Below are 15,917 nucleotides of genomic sequence, written 5' to 3'. Positions count from 1 at the left end.
AGAGTGGTTAACCACACACTCAAGGATATCAAAAATAAGACAGAATCTTCAAGCCCTCATTCACTGTTATCATTTAGGCAAAGAGGAGTATTTACCTCACAGTAGGTAGGGAGGAGTAGCTAAGACTAATATAAACAATATTTAAGACAAGGGGATTTGCAGGATTTCGGTGCGAGTGGGAGATTATAATTTATTTACTTTTTAACATAACAAAAATTCGTTTATGTGCTTTGTAGTTTAAGTAGTAACATAGCGTGTAGTAGCGTTTTTAAGAGCCATACAAAAAATCCAGCGGAGGTTCAAACTTAGTAAATCTTCCTCCCTGGATATGCTCTTGATTTCAAACATATGTCCAAAGTATTACCCTCATAATTTAAATTCTATTTACCAAAATGAAGACACAATATTCAACTATGTAGTGTCATTTTTTTACCCTTAAACAGAAAAGAAGAAAAATCTAAAAGTAAGGAAACCTAAAACCTTTATCTCCCATTCTTCTAAGAAATTGCAAATCTAACTGAAAGTCTATGGAATTTTCAAATGTGTTTACGCTTTAATCGAATTTCCTGAATTCCAACAATATCAGAAAGTTCTTTGTACCGAACTTTAAGCAAGGAGCACCCGGCTCAACAGTAAACGAAATTAAAAAACAAAACGGAATTTTGATACCAAAAGATAAATAAAAACAATCAGGTTTTTATGCTGATTTTAAATAGATAACTTTCAGTAAGTTTAGTCTTAATTTTCAAAGGGTACAAGCCTGAGAAAATTTTACTTATTTAAAAAAAAAGAAGCGGGAAACGCCCTCTAAAAGAAAATAAATCATAATGAAAAGCATACCATCAGATTCAGTGTATTAGAGAACTATGTTCTACAGGCTGAGGAAAGAAGGGTAACTAGGGGTAAGAAAGGAAAACTAGTTGCCCTCCAATATTTTTGTTCACTGAAATATGGGAAAAGAACTTTTAATTTCTGTTTGAATGAAGCCTGAAACTATATTCTAAGACCACTTAAATTAGTAGCAGAGTTAACAGCTTATCAGTCGAATAACAGTGTTTTCAAACTTCGGAATAGGCTAGCTTCTAAACAAAAAAAAAAGCCGGCGGGTAGTTCTCTGGGTAAGTCTCCTTGATATTCGCAATATGTAAACCAAATTCCAGCTAAAATTTAAACAGATATTTCGTATAAAAAATAGGCGGGCTCTAAATCTTCCAAAAATCCCTCTTTCTAGTTTTCTTGGTCCAAGTTGAAGAAGGGGTGTACAACTTTGAAAATAAATATCCTTCTTTTCCATAAATTCAGCTCAATTGACCCATAAATTTCATGCTTGTAGTAGCAAAAAAACAGGTGTACCTTTCTAATGAAATTTTGATGGTGTAGGTGGTGCTGGAGATCTGATAAACCCACTTAGTTCTCCCAAAAAAGTCATCTTTTGCTAATTATTGCACTAAAAGTTGGCATTGGGGGGAGGAATTTCTTAGGGATTATGGGTAAGTTTTAAAAGTGTGATCCCATAGATTTCAAGTCAAAGCATGATTCCAGTTCAAACGCGGCACAATATGACTTCCTCTCCGCTAAAATGTTATTGTAGTTTTCTATCATTTTTGTAATGAATAAAGCAAATAGCTTGTTCCGCTTTTTGATCAACATAATAAAACAAAATAAAATCATGCGAAGCAAAGTCTCTAATATAATTTCAGAATAAAATTTCACAATTTCAAAAAAAAGGAACAAAAGAGAATCCTTTAAATACTTATGTAATGAGAATACCAACAGTATATTTTTCTTCACTGAACAAACAGCAAGACTTTATTGATTTGAGTAAAATGTTACCGGTCAGAGAAATAAATTTTCTATCTCTGATCCACAACAGAAGGGTAAAGAATATTCGTCCAAACGGACGTTTTTATTTTGATCCGGAGGCGTAAATCCGGCAAATGAAGCAACATTCAAATTCGTATCAGAAGGTCTTACCCAGTGAAACCTAATCTATATATATAAAAATAAGTTGTCTGTCTGTGTGTCTGTCTGTGGATCAGGTGACGTCATGTTTCTGTGTTGACTGACGTCATGAAATTAGTTGTCGTCATTTTTGCTTTGACGGTGACGTCATTAACGGTATTTAAGACATGGCAACAGCCGAGGAAGCTGCTCAAAGAGTTTATGCCAAAAAACTTGCTGCTGATAGAGAAAGTAAGAAAAGAAAGCGTTCCGAGGAATCACAAGAACAGCAAGAAAACAGGCTTGCGGCTAAAGAACGCAAAACCGCGCAGTTAGATGAAAATCCACCTGGACAGCGAGAGTCAAAACATATCAAAACTGAAAATGATAGCGATGATGATTGGGTTTGGGATCTTGACTTGGATAAGGTCATCAATGCCTACCAGATTTAAGTTAAAAAAACAAAGGTTCGTCGATATGTACTTCATAGGGACGCTGAAAAATAAAGAAGAAAAAGAAAACTGAAAAAAGAAAAAAGGTAAAAAACTAAAAAAAAAACTAAAAAGAAAAAACACTCAAAGAGAAATTACAGACCGGGACACAAATGACGACCGAGACAGTGGGAATATAAGTGACGACTGGGAACCTCAAAGAGAAATTACAGACTGGGACACCCGGACACAAATCACGACCGGGACACAGGGAATATAAATGACGACCGGGACACAGGGACACAACTACAACGGGGACGCCGGGGGCACAGGCGGGATATATAAATGACGACCGGGACACAGGGATTGTTCGAATAGAAATTACAGACCGGGACACCGGGACACAAATGACGACCGGGACACAGGGAATATAAATGACGACCGGGACACTCAAAGAGAAATTACAAACTGGGACACCGGGACACAAATGACGACCGGGACACAGGGAATATAAATGACGACCGGGACACAGGGACACATCATTAGAATAATGAGGTATAGATCTGAATACGGATTGTTTTTCCCATGGACAATTATATGTTGCATGTTCAAGAGTCAGTAAACCTGACAATCTATTTATATGCACAGACAATGGGACAGCGAAGAATGTTGTATATTCGCATGTTTTACGTAGTTAAAAACATATATTTATATCTATCTCTATTCACAGGTGGGACACAGGGACACAACTACAATGGCGCGTAACTAATATGGCGCGTAACGACTTACGCGCGCGGGGGGGCTTGGGGGGCACGAAGCGCCCCACCAACTAGGTGTTGGGGTGGCGTGAAGCGCCACCCCAACAGCTAGTATAGAATAAAAGTACAAGTCTTAGACAAGTACAAGTCTTACCTTTGCACTCTGTGAGTCCAAATCAATTGTTATGTCTTCTAATTCAGCTTGAAGCTTCTTCTTTCACTTTTCAAGGCGGTCATTTTGTACTTTGAGCTCTTCAATTTGGCGTTGAAGGCTTTCAATGTCCTTTGATGACCTCTTTCGCAGCTCTTCCAGTTGAAGCAAGGCTTCTGCTTCATTATCAGCATGTTTCTTCGCTTCATGTAGCTGTACAGTTAATGTGGCAATTTGCTTTTTGAAGTTCTTCCTTAAAAATAAAGAAAAAAAGTTAATAAGAAGATATTAGAGGAATAAAATACAAACAAAGGATTGCATCCAACAATGGCTAAACAAGCGGAGGGTGGGGGTTAGGATATCAACAACCCTTGAACAAATATACCAAAAAGGCATTGAGAGGGATGAAGGGGGTTAAAAGATCAAGACACATAGTAGTCTAAAATAATGTTATATGGACCACATACCCAAAATGGACAAATGGATGGATGGATATCAATTAAGGAATTTAAAAAGATGGGCTGAAAAAGGTTTTTCACTTTGCCAATAGGAAACCCCAGAAAGCCCTCTTGATGCTTAATAATCTAAAAACTCTACAGCAAGCGTTCCTCTTATATGGCACTCAGATTTTATCTATGAAGATCTGGCCCTCATGTGCTAAATCCAGTCTTTTAATTTTCTTACCATCATCTCATAAGTTGAGTAATTAAAGGGTAAGATGATTTTAAAATGATATTATATCAATGTGTTGCAGTTTCAAGCAGACTCTGGTGGTTTTCTAGCGTCATTTCATTAGTTCTTTGCAATTCATTTCAGTTAATTCAAGTTTCAAGAAGATTTAATGAGAAAACCTCCTTTTTTTGGTGGATCTCACGACATCTATTAGAGCAACTAAACAATTATACGATGACAGTTAAAATGTCGGATTTGTGGATTTTCAAATTTCCCAATGCCTAAACTTTGAAACGTTACATACATATCTTTTGAACTAAAGCAGGCTACAAGTCACCTAATCTTTATTTCAAAGTCAAAATCTAAGGTTCCAGTAACTGGTATAATACCTTGATTAAAGAACGGGTTCTTGACATTTGGATGGCAGAACAATCATAATTCATTAGATAAATTCGTCATATACTGCCATAAAATTAGCTTCCTATTATACAAAGTAAAATAGAGAGCTGTTATGGTGATTGAGTCTTGCATTCCATAATGTGGTTCCTATACCTCTAAGGATAGCCCTGGTTAAAACCCTTCAACAGAGGCGTACATAACGTGTATGTATACTAATGCAAATTTCAATTCATAGTCGAAATCCCCAATGCGTTGTCAGAAGAAGGGTGCAATGGGATGAATTTTGAGCATTTCATTAAGCAAAAACATAAAAAACCTATAATTTACAGGATTTCTCCAAGGATTTTGAAAATTTCTGCATAATACAAACTTTTTCTCAGCAATATCTTAAATTTTTGTTTAATACCACAAAAATGCGAAGATAGACTGGGCTAACTTTAACCAACTTAACCAATGTAATTATAATTGGGCACCTTAGATTTTGACAAATTGATAGTGTCTCCAGGGCCGAATTTAAAGCTTTGATGCTACTAGGTCCAAGAGTGTTGGCCATTCCATTTTTGCAAGATTTTCAGGGAAAATCCCCGAAAATTCATTAATATTGGAAGCGCTGAACATAAGGCAACTGCTGAGTTAAAACTAATGAAAACAAGAGGTGATATCGAACTCCCAGCTGCCATTCCTGGTAGAATATAAAATATTTTGAGGGGCCACAAAATCACTGTGTTATTTTAAAATCCCTCATCTGTGAATAGGTAGCGCGAAGACGGATTGTACTTTGACAATAAATGACGTCCGTTCAATTTATTGCGCACCCTGGCATTGTGCACCCTTAAGCCACGGCCTAGTGGACCTATTGGTAAATCCAGGCCTGTATACATTTCTAATTACTGCATGTCCCTGAAATTCCCTATACATCCCTAAAGTACCTCACTACAGATCTTTGAAGCTCATGTTCATGGAACCCAAGGATAACTTGAAATTTCTGAAGACTAAGAGCCACGCTAGACTCTGCAACAGGCAGACCTCCCAGCCTATCCAGCCATTCTCTACAGCCATTCTCCACACCAAATATTACCTGTTTACCTTCATTTACTATGTTGTTATTTATTATTATCTGAAAACACTCATGTTTTCCCTAATATCTTTCTGTGTTTAATATTATATCCAGGATTGCCCAAAATGCGAAGGGGCCTACCCTCATCCACATAATTCGATTTTTTAAGTCGAAATTTTGCTTTTCTACAAAAATTCTTGGAATTGATCAATTCCTGTTTATAAAATTATGTCGATTTCTTATGTGCTAAAATGAAGAACTTTGGGATTAATAAATTTTTGGATATTAAATCTTGGCATGAATAAAAAAAAATTTGTAGCACATATTTCAGTCAAAACCTTGTTTCATGCTTTTGGTTTGGCATATGGTTTCGGGAGCAGACTTCAAATCTTGATCTGGAGAAGGAGCAAAGAAGGGTCTAAAAATTTCGGTCTGTAGCCTTTTCTATATTTTTGGCACTATGGGCTAGAATCCATTCCCGGTGAAGCAGCGATGATGACACAAAGAAACAAAGTGTAACCAGGTTATCAAAATAGCGTATCTAAATTGTCTCAGAAACAACTTCGTGAAATGAGATGAAATTTTCAGGGGGTACTGGGAGGCCAAGTGAACTTCAAATTTTGACTCGGGGAAGGATAAAGTAAAATCGAAAGAAACCATGTATCCAGGCTATCACAGTGGCACAGCTGTACAATCTCGAGAACGACAATGCTCAGACGATCATGTCGCAAGTGTTGCAACGAAACTCACCGAGCATCATAAGTTATGATAAGATATGAAAGATAGCATGATTCTATGCATCCCATGTTTTACCCTTGGTAAGAATCCGAAGACGTCTTTCCTCTTGAAGAATCAAAGACAAAATTCAACGCGACAGAGGAGAACATATGAGGAAGACCGCGTTATCGCGTAACCAACTTAGAAGGCATAAGAACCCAGAATACTGCAAGTTCAAATCCTATTGGCTGATCAATTGAATTCGTAAATTTTAAAAGTAACAATAGCAGAAAAGCAGTGGATTGTATTTTGAATTATTGTTTTTTTTTAAAGTGGTCTGTATTTTTTTGAATAAAACAGATGCTAAAGTTATAGTTGAACAATCATAATTAATTAGATTACTGTTTGATAACATCATTTTCAAATTGTTTGAAAAATAAAGGAAGTATTCATGTCGTTTTATTCCTTTTTCATCCCTCCCCCATCCCCTAGATTTTGTGCAATGAATATAAACCATAAGAAAATTTCGATGTGAACTAGCATTGAGCTCAAATTATGATGGTTGTTTCTAAGAAACTCTTTCGACAAATATTTAAATCTATTATCACGCGTCAATAGTATAGCATAGTCTACTTGACACACAAAAAAACACAGGGCCATGGCCACAAAAAACAACAACATACAAATACAATTAAAAACTTACAAAATAAAATTGAAGGATCCAATTTGAGCTTTTGATCAAAGCGAATAAAGCACAGAAAACCATTGAAAAACACTAATCCAAACGAACAAACAAGGTCTTCACATAACACCCTTCAAGATGGGTTATACGCACATGAATAAACCAAGCGAGATTCTTAATACTAATAAAACTTTCGTTTCCCAACAACTTTTAGACCCAAGGCTCATCCCCCTTATCCACACCGATAATTTCCTTTCTCAAGCCCCTTAACCCTTCACACTTCCTCAAAAAACACAATAAATATTCCTCCCACTCTCGACAAAATGGGCAACTGTAAGGACCACTCTTCATTCTAAGCCCTCCTAAATATCTCCTTCCCCCAAGTGGCATAAAATTGCCTCTACAGGAAATTACTCACTTAATATCCTCCCTAGATAGCACAGCTCTAAAATATACCTAAAATATAAGGACATGGAGTCAAATAAAACTACCTTTTTCTATTATCCAATTTAATAATACATGTCACATGAAATAATATTTACTTTAAACAAAGTTAAAGGACACCTTCTTTCGGAGATATCAAAATTTACCCCCCTCCCTACCAGAATTTTGTTTAATTTTTTAAACACCCTAGACAGAGAGTACCTTCTTTTAAAACTTCAGCTCTATCAGAACCCCATTGCTCACTTTCTCCACCAGCGCAAACTCAAATTTTCAATTTCCTAAGGAACATATTCCTTACACATTCAAGTCAAAATAGTCCAGGAAGTCCGAAAAAGATCTTGCTCATTTGCTTTGCTTATCATTTACATGGAAAAGCGCCCCATCTGCTTTTAGTGGGCGACAAAAAAAAATTGAATTTTACGAATATTTTTTTTTCTTCTGAATTACGAACCATCTATAAACAAACATAAAAATATAAGACCTTTTTTTTCAAAATTATGGACCTGTTGGGAGACCTGCTCTCTTTATACAGTCACAATCGAATGGAGCTTTAAAGGGATATTTAAGAGAGGAATGAGGAATGGAATTTGGAATGCTTATAAAATACGTAAAGTCAGCCCTAGGAACACTCAACCATGGGAGCAAGACATAAAACCAACTAAACAAAGGGAAAAAAGAAACAAAACACAAGAAAGAGACTAACTTTGCTTCTCCTGCATCCTCGACTTGAAAATGCAAACTTTCCTTCTCACTTTCTAGTTGTCTAATTTTTGCATTTAGAGCCAATTTCTGCTTCGTTTCCACTTCTATTTGGGCTTGCATTTCATTCAACTGTTGCTCAGTGGTTGCGTTGGATTTAGTTGCATTGGCAGACCGTGACTCGGCTTCAACTAGCTGGGCTGTTAAAGACTCCATATCAGTCTGTACGCGAACCAGTCTATCTTGAACCTCTGAACGTCCACGATCAGATTCTTGAAGGAGACTGGTAAGCTCTGACACCTAAAGAAGATATACCAAATTAATTCAGGGCCCTGTAAGGGAGGGAGGGTGCCCAAAATTTATATGTATTAACACGACAAGCTGAGTCTAAATTCTCTACAAAAAAAGAGAAAATACTTGCATCTAGCGCTGCATTCACAATTATCAAACATAAAATTATTATACCAAGTTATTATTGACTTAAACTACATGCTAACACGAAGATTTTTTCCCCCATTCTAAGGCGACACTGATCATTAGTTCCGTTTTCACATTGCTTTATAGTAAAACATAGATATATGTACATCTCTCTAGCATTGTATAAGGATGTGGAGATCCCAGCCTAGACAAAGTTTATATCAGATTAACTATGAACCAGGTCGGCTTTCTAGACCTGTTTAACAAAAGTAAAGTCATTTGGAAAAATTCAACGGAATAAAAAGTCAGAAGGGAAAAGGATTCCAACGAAATTTAAGCTAACTGTAATAAAATCCTATTCGCGTTTTGTTCTCAGTTCTTGTTGCACAACAGTTGTGTCCAAAGAGTCAAGGAGTTCATTCTTAAGAGCCTCTAATTCTTCATTCAGGTCGTGGCGATTTTTCTCAGCTTTTTGCCGAGCAGCTTTTTCTACATCTAAGTCGTCAGTGATTTCAGCAAGTTGAGACTCTAGCTCACGAAACTGTTTCTGAGACTGATTTCTCATGGCAGTTTCCTCATCAACTTTAGCCATGACATGAGCAAGCTATTCTTCTCTTCCAGATAGTTGTAGCTGTAGTTCTTCCACCTGAGACTTGTTTTCATTTAAATGCTCTCTGACGTCACTTAATTCAGTCTCTATTTTACAACGAGCACGTTCATATACTTGACGGGCTTGCTGTTCCTTGATGAGCCTGAAAATAAATAATTTTTAACAACAGCACCGTTTTCGATAGCAGGAACTGCCAATTGCCAATTGCAGATAGAAGAAGAACTGCCAATTTTCCGCTCGACCTACTCCCCATCTCTTTTGGCAATACCCAGCCCAAGTTATTTCCAGAAGCGAGTAATGAACCTCTTACGTTTTATTAAACATTCTCTAAAAACTTTCCTGTAATTAAAAAGATAAAAATCGTTGAGCAAACTTACTATTTATTTACATGTTATGGGAATAAAACCAATTGAAAGCACAATTTTCATTAAAAGAACTTCCTGTCTAGTTTTGTCCTGCTTATTTAGCAAATTTTGGGCTAGCATAGGGTGACTTTTTAGACAAAAGGCTTTTCCAAGATTTGAATCACTACCCTAGGGCGACCCTACTTCCTGGTCTTTTAAAGTTATCAAGTTGAGTTTACTACTTTTTTTGCAAAATAATTAGAAAGTGAATAATATTTCGAGGAGAAGACAAAAAAGTGATATAAGCTGAATTATAAATATAATTCCGCACATAATTATACCTATAGAATAAAAGATAAAATCTGACAATGGAGATTTTCAGAAAAAAACCATCCGTTAGCAAGGGAAATACAAATTTAGAAGAAGAAGAACGCAAAAAAATTCATATTAAATATGTGACAGGTTTATATTAGCAGTCAAGTCAACTCTCCAACATTCCAGTTACGTGAATTCAGAAAAATTTGGTGATGGGGGGGGGGAAACACATTTTATGTATCTACAAGTAAGAGATATGTGTCTTTTCTGTCAATTTTTTAAAATAAGATACCAAAAATGGCATTGTTTCGACGAAACTTCCCAAAAAGTTTCCTTTTAATCTCTACGTATGGAGGGGGGAGAGAAAGGAAAACTAGAGGTTTCCCTCCCCAAATGGACACCACTGTAATGTTAATAGTTACTGCGTACACCACTTTGTCATTTTTGACCTATGGACCGACACAAACGACCTCTATGAATGTTATTGTTTATAATAACATTATTATTGCTGTTTATTATTGCTATTATAAACAGTCAGTCTTGCTATTATAAACAAAATATCATTCCAAAAACAGATAAAAAACAAGTAAATTAGATACCTTACAAATACAACAACAGGGTATGAAAAGCTGGCAAAACCGGAAAATAAAATTCATGGACCAAATTTGACAAATTCATGTGAGTAATAGCCATTTGATGTCAACCGGCAAAATATTAAGGGTAGTGATAATAACAACAAGAGCCAAGAGCTCGTATGGTACTTATGACGAGGTCGGAAGAGCCAAGAGCTTCTTCCCAAAAAGTTATCTATAACCACAAAGTTTCATTTCGATCTCTCCACTCTAAGCGTTTTCCAAGATTTCAGTTTCCCCCTCCGACCCCCCCCCTATGTCATCGGATCCGATCGGGATTTAAATAAGAGCTCTGATATACGAGGTCCTTCTAAATATCTATTTTCATTAATATCCGATAACCCGTTCGTAAGTTTAAAATGCCTCATTTTTTTCTAATTTTTCGTAATTAATCGTCCTTCCACCCCCTCCCCCAGATGGTCGAATCGGGGATGCGACTATTTCTAATTTAATCTGGTTGGGTCTTTGATACGCCTGCCAACTTTCAGCAATCGCTATCTTGATCACGTATCTAGTTTCGGATTTTCTTCATGTAAAAATTGGGGTGGTCCGGATTCGAGCCTGAGACCTTTCGCACCGCAAGCGAGAATCATACCCCTAAACTAAAATACCCCTAATCATTTGTTTCATTGGTGAATAAAATTCTTCTCAGCTATCTTGTTCACTCGCTTCCCCGTATGGTCAAATCGAAAAAGAAAGTGTTTCTAATTTAATTTTGTCTGGTTCCTGATACGCCTGCCAATTTTCATCATCCTAGCTTATCTGGAAGTGCCCAAACTAGCAAAAGCGGGACCGACAGACCAACTTTGCGATCGCTATATGTCACTTGGTAAATACCAAGTGCCATAAAAAATACAATAGAAGAATATTAACAAGTGCGAAGGATTGGTCTTAACGCTACCTGTATCTTTAAATAAATTTTACACTTTTTTGAGAAATAATAACTGTTTTTGCCAAAAGAGCCCATGAAGAAAATTATCTATATTTTGACTTGGTATATTTTAATATCAACTAATCCAAACAATTTCACAATCAATACAATAAAAATAGTTTAACTTACTCTCTAAATATTTCAGGCTTGATAAAGGAAACTTACGACCTTTAATTCGATCTTTATTTCAATAAAATAAATAATCTGCAATTTAAACTTGTTTTAGGACTTTTAGTTCTAATGGAAAGTTTGCGTTAGTGACGCAAGTTGCGACACGGTAGTAGAGTGGCGTAAGAGGTATTTTATTTCTATTAAAGCCAAAGTACTTGAGCTCCTTGTTTCATCAGTTTCCTGTATTCTTTGCTAGAGACACTGGTAAATTAGGAATCAGCTAAATGGAAAAAAAATACAAGAAATCAATCAATCAAAGAATCAATCAGAGAAAAAGAGTCCGGTACAAGAGGGGCCGATGTGATTAATTTCTTATAAGGCTTTCGAAGGAAATTGGGCACAATGGGTAAACTAGAATTAGGAGGGCCTTGTTACACTTGAAATTTACTTCAAACTCTAAGCACTCGTTAATCTTAACAAAACGAATTTAGTAAATAGGAGACTATAATTGAAGAAAAGAGAAAAACTAAGAAATTAAGAGGAAAGTGTCTTGGATATGAAAGTATCCGGGGTTTCTTTTCACAAATCAAATCCTTTTCGACATTTTCACTTATCAAATAAAATTTACTCAGTTATTTCTCTTTTCACACATACTGCTTATTCAACAGTTGACTAATACTTTTTTTATTTGTTGCAAAATTGTTAGAAAGCAAACAATATTTTGAGCAGAATACAAAAAAGTAATATATGAAGTGAAAAAAAGTGATCTAAGACTAATGTGATTACCAATTCTATCGGTTTTTCTTGCAAAAGATTGAATCCTCAGAGGACCTTGCTCTATTGACTCCCGCACATTATTATGCCTCAAGAACAATAGAATTGAGATTTTCAGGAAAAAAAACTATCCACTCTGTTAGAAAGGGAAACATAAAGAAAAAGAAAAAAGAAAAAAAAACAGAAAAAATAGAAAAAAAAAGAAAAAAAAGATCAATGTTCAAAAACAGTCAAAGTAGACGGGATTCCTATACCCCAAGAAAAGATGTTCTTGTCCTAATACAAAAAAATAATAAATAAAAAAAAATACAGAAAAGTGGATTCCAGGTTTCCTAAAGTATAATCAGTAAAACCTTGTTGGTGATGCGGTTCAATCGCCTTCAGTATGTGTACAACGATTGAGAATCGTTCTTCCCTAGGATGACTCGATTTCGGGACTAACAAAGACCATGACAATAGAATAGCACCACTGAATATCCTACAAGGAAGTATGCAAAGGCAAGACGTCCACATAATGAACTGGGCTTAAAACAGAGCAGTGGGAATATGTTAGCCAGTGTTTCGGTCTCAGACACATAAAATTAGTGACAAGTCTATATTAGCAGTCAAGACAATTTTCAAAAATTACAGTTCGATGAATTTACCATAAATTTAGGGTGGGGGGGGGCAAAGTGTATTTTTCAGTATCTAGTGGGAGGAGATAGGTGTCGTACTTGTCAGTGTTCCAATGCTAAATACCAAATTGGCATATTTTCGGTGAAAGTGCCCCTAAAAAGTTACTGCCAATTCATTCAGACATTAAGTGTTTAAATGATGGAAAAACTATAGAACACTGATTAAAATAAACAAGTTTTTTTTAACTGAAAGTAAGGAGCGACATTAAAACTTAAACTAACAGAAATTACTTTGTATATGAAAGAGGCTGCTTCCTGATCAACGTCACGCTCTTTACGCTAAAGTTTGACTCTTTCTCTCAACTCTTCTTTTTAAAACAGCAAAAAACTTTAGCGTACAGAGTGATACGTTGATGAGGAAGCAGACCTTTTCATAAACGAAGTAATTTCTGTTAGTTTTAAGTTTTAATGTCGCTCTTGCTTTCAGTTAAAAAAAAACTTGCTTTTTTATTTAATTTCTGAACGTTTTTGAATCAATGCATGTTTTGATTTTGGCTCTCCGCAGAGGAATAATTAAAACGGAATTTGCATGTTGTTTTTTTTTGCTAAATGGCTTTCTCATAGTTTTGATCGAATGATTTTGAGAAAAAAAGATGTGGGGGAGGAAGCCTAGTTGCCCTCAGGTTTTTTGGTTTCTTAAAAAGGCAACAAGAACTTTTTAATTTTTTACGAATGTTTTTATTAGTAAAGTATATACGTAACTTATAAATTAGCTTCCGTAACGAACTTTTGTATCCCCATGTTTTCATTACATACTAGCTGTTGATGGGGCATACTAGCCAACAACTAGTTGGTGGGGCGCTTCGCGCCCCCAAGCCCCCCCCCCCCCGCGCGCGTAAGTCGTTATATATATATATATATATATATATATATATATATATATATATATATATATATATATATATATATATATATATATATATATATATATATATATATATATATATATATATCTATATATATAAAAATAAGCTGTCTGTCTGTGTGTCTGTCTGTGGATCAGGTGACGTCATGTTTCTGTGTTGACTGACGTCATGAAATTAGTTGTCGTCATTTTTGCTTTGACGGTGACATCATTCAAGATATTTAAGACATATGTTCACGTAGAAATCTATTAATATTTAAGTTTACAATGACTGATGAACTTACCATGGCAAAAGCCGATGAAGATGCTCAAAGAGTCTATGCCAAAAAACTTGCTGCTGATAGAGAAAGTCAGAAAAGAAAGCGTGCCGAGGAACTACCAGAGCAACGCGAAAGCAGACTTGCTGCTAAAAGAGAAAGTGAAAAAAGAAGGCGTGCCGAGGAATCAAAAGAACAGCAAGGAAACAGGCTTGAGGCTGATAGAGAAAGAAAGAACAGAAAGCGTGCCGAGGAATCAAAAGAACAGCAAGGAAACAGGCTTGAGGCTGATAGAGAAAGAAAGAACAGAAAGCGTGCCGAGGAACTACCAGAGCAACGCGGAAGCAGACTTGCTGCTAAAAAAGAAAGTGAAAAAAGAAGGCGTGCCGAGGAATTACAAGAACAGCAAGAAATCAGGCTTGCTGCTGATAGAGAAAGTAAGAAAAGAAAGCGTGCCGAGGAATCACAAGAACAGCAAGAAATCAGGCTTGCTGCTGATAGAGAAAGTAAGAAAAGAAAGCGTGCCGAGGAATCAGAGCAACCTGAAAGTTTTCGCCTGGCATTCAGGTACAACCCAGTCGATGATTATAGCTTGAGTAGATGTGTTCAAATCGGGACAATGTCTAAAATTTGTCCCTATTGCAAGGCCTTGAAATTCAATGGTGAAACAATGGGAATGTGTTGCACCTCAGGAAAAGTTAAACTTCCTCTATTGGCTGCACCACCAGAGCCATTGAAGACTTTCCTTACTGGAACTACGTCAGAATCTAAGCGTTTTTTGTCAAAAATCAGAAAATACAACTCATGTTTCCAAATGACGTCGTTTGGAACCCAAATCGAAAATCCAGATCAATTCATGTCTACTTTCAAAGTAAAAGGGCAAATTTATCATAGAGCAGGGTCCCTTCTACCATTCTCAGGCGAGAATCATAAATTTTTACAATTGTACTTCATCAGTGATAGAAATTCTGAATTGAATGTACGTTGCGAAATTTCTCCCAACGTTGAAAGGACAATCGTTTCCCAATTGCAACATCTTTTCCACAAAATAATAATTTAGTGCGTCTGTTCAAACAGCCATCGATTTGATGCCTACTGATACGCATAAAATTGTTATTTCCGCTGACAAAACGCCTCCTGGCCAACATGTGCGTAAATACAATGCTCCAACTATCGACGAAGTGGCAATCGTTACGGTCGGTGATCAGTTTTTACCTCGAGATATTATTCTTCATAAGCGAAACGCAAAGTTGTTAAGAATTGCTGAAACTCATCGATGCTACGATGCCCTACAATATCCTATCATTTTTTGGGATGGAGCCGACGGCTATCACTTTAATATTAAATTGATGAATCCAGCCACTAACAAAGAAATGAATAAGAAATGCAGTGCAATGCATTATTATTCCTATAGACTAATGATTCGGCAGGATGAAGAAAATTATATTTTAAAATGCTGTGAATTGTTTCACCAATTCGTCGTTGATATGTATGCTAAAATTGAATCAGAACTTTTGCTATATATCTGCCTGAATCAGACCAAGCTCCGCTCTGAACAATACATTCATTTGCGAGATGCAGTTATAAATGACGGTAATACCACAAACGTTGGAAGATTAACAATTTTACCTTCGTCATATGCTGGCAGTCCCCGTCATATGCATGAATATGCTCAAGATGCTATTGCGTATGTTCGTCTCTATGGTCGTCCAGATTTATTTATTACATTTACATGTAATCAATCTTGGGACGAGATACTGCAGCTTTTACTTCAAGGACAATCGGCGGTTCATAGGCATGACATTACGGCCCGTGTCTTCCGGCAAAAGTTGAAATCACTGATAAACTACATTGTAAAACTTGAAGTGTTTGGGTCAGTGCGATGCTGGATGTACTCGGTGGAATGGCAAAAACGAGGTTTGCCACGCGCACATATACTAATCTGGCTACATAAAAAAATTACTTCGAACGAAATTGATGATGTGATTTCCGCTGAAATACCTGATAAAAATGTCGATAAGGGGTTACATGATATT

General features: G+C 36.2%; 1 long non-coding RNA gene across 1 annotated transcript; it reads right to left on the bottom strand.

The window, feature by feature from the left end:
• Positions 1–2,345: 2,345 nt before the first annotated feature.
• On the bottom strand, positions 2,346–8,237 carry LOC136034192 (uncharacterized). Its single transcript, XR_010619131.1, has 2 exons — positions 7,956–8,237; positions 2,346–3,530 (listed from the first exon to the last, which is right to left on the bottom strand). It is a non-coding gene; the product is annotated as an uncharacterized LOC136034192 (long non-coding RNA).
• Between the last annotated feature and the right edge of the window lie 7,680 nt (positions 8,238–15,917).

This window comes from Artemia franciscana, chromosome 12, assembly GCF_032884065.1.
Source record: "Artemia franciscana chromosome 12, ASM3288406v1, whole genome shotgun sequence".
Taxonomy (NCBI): Eukaryota; Metazoa; Arthropoda; class Branchiopoda; order Anostraca; family Artemiidae; genus Artemia; species Artemia franciscana.
The sequence above is the reverse complement of the archived record's forward strand: the minus strand, read 5'-3'. Positions and strand labels throughout refer to the sequence as shown.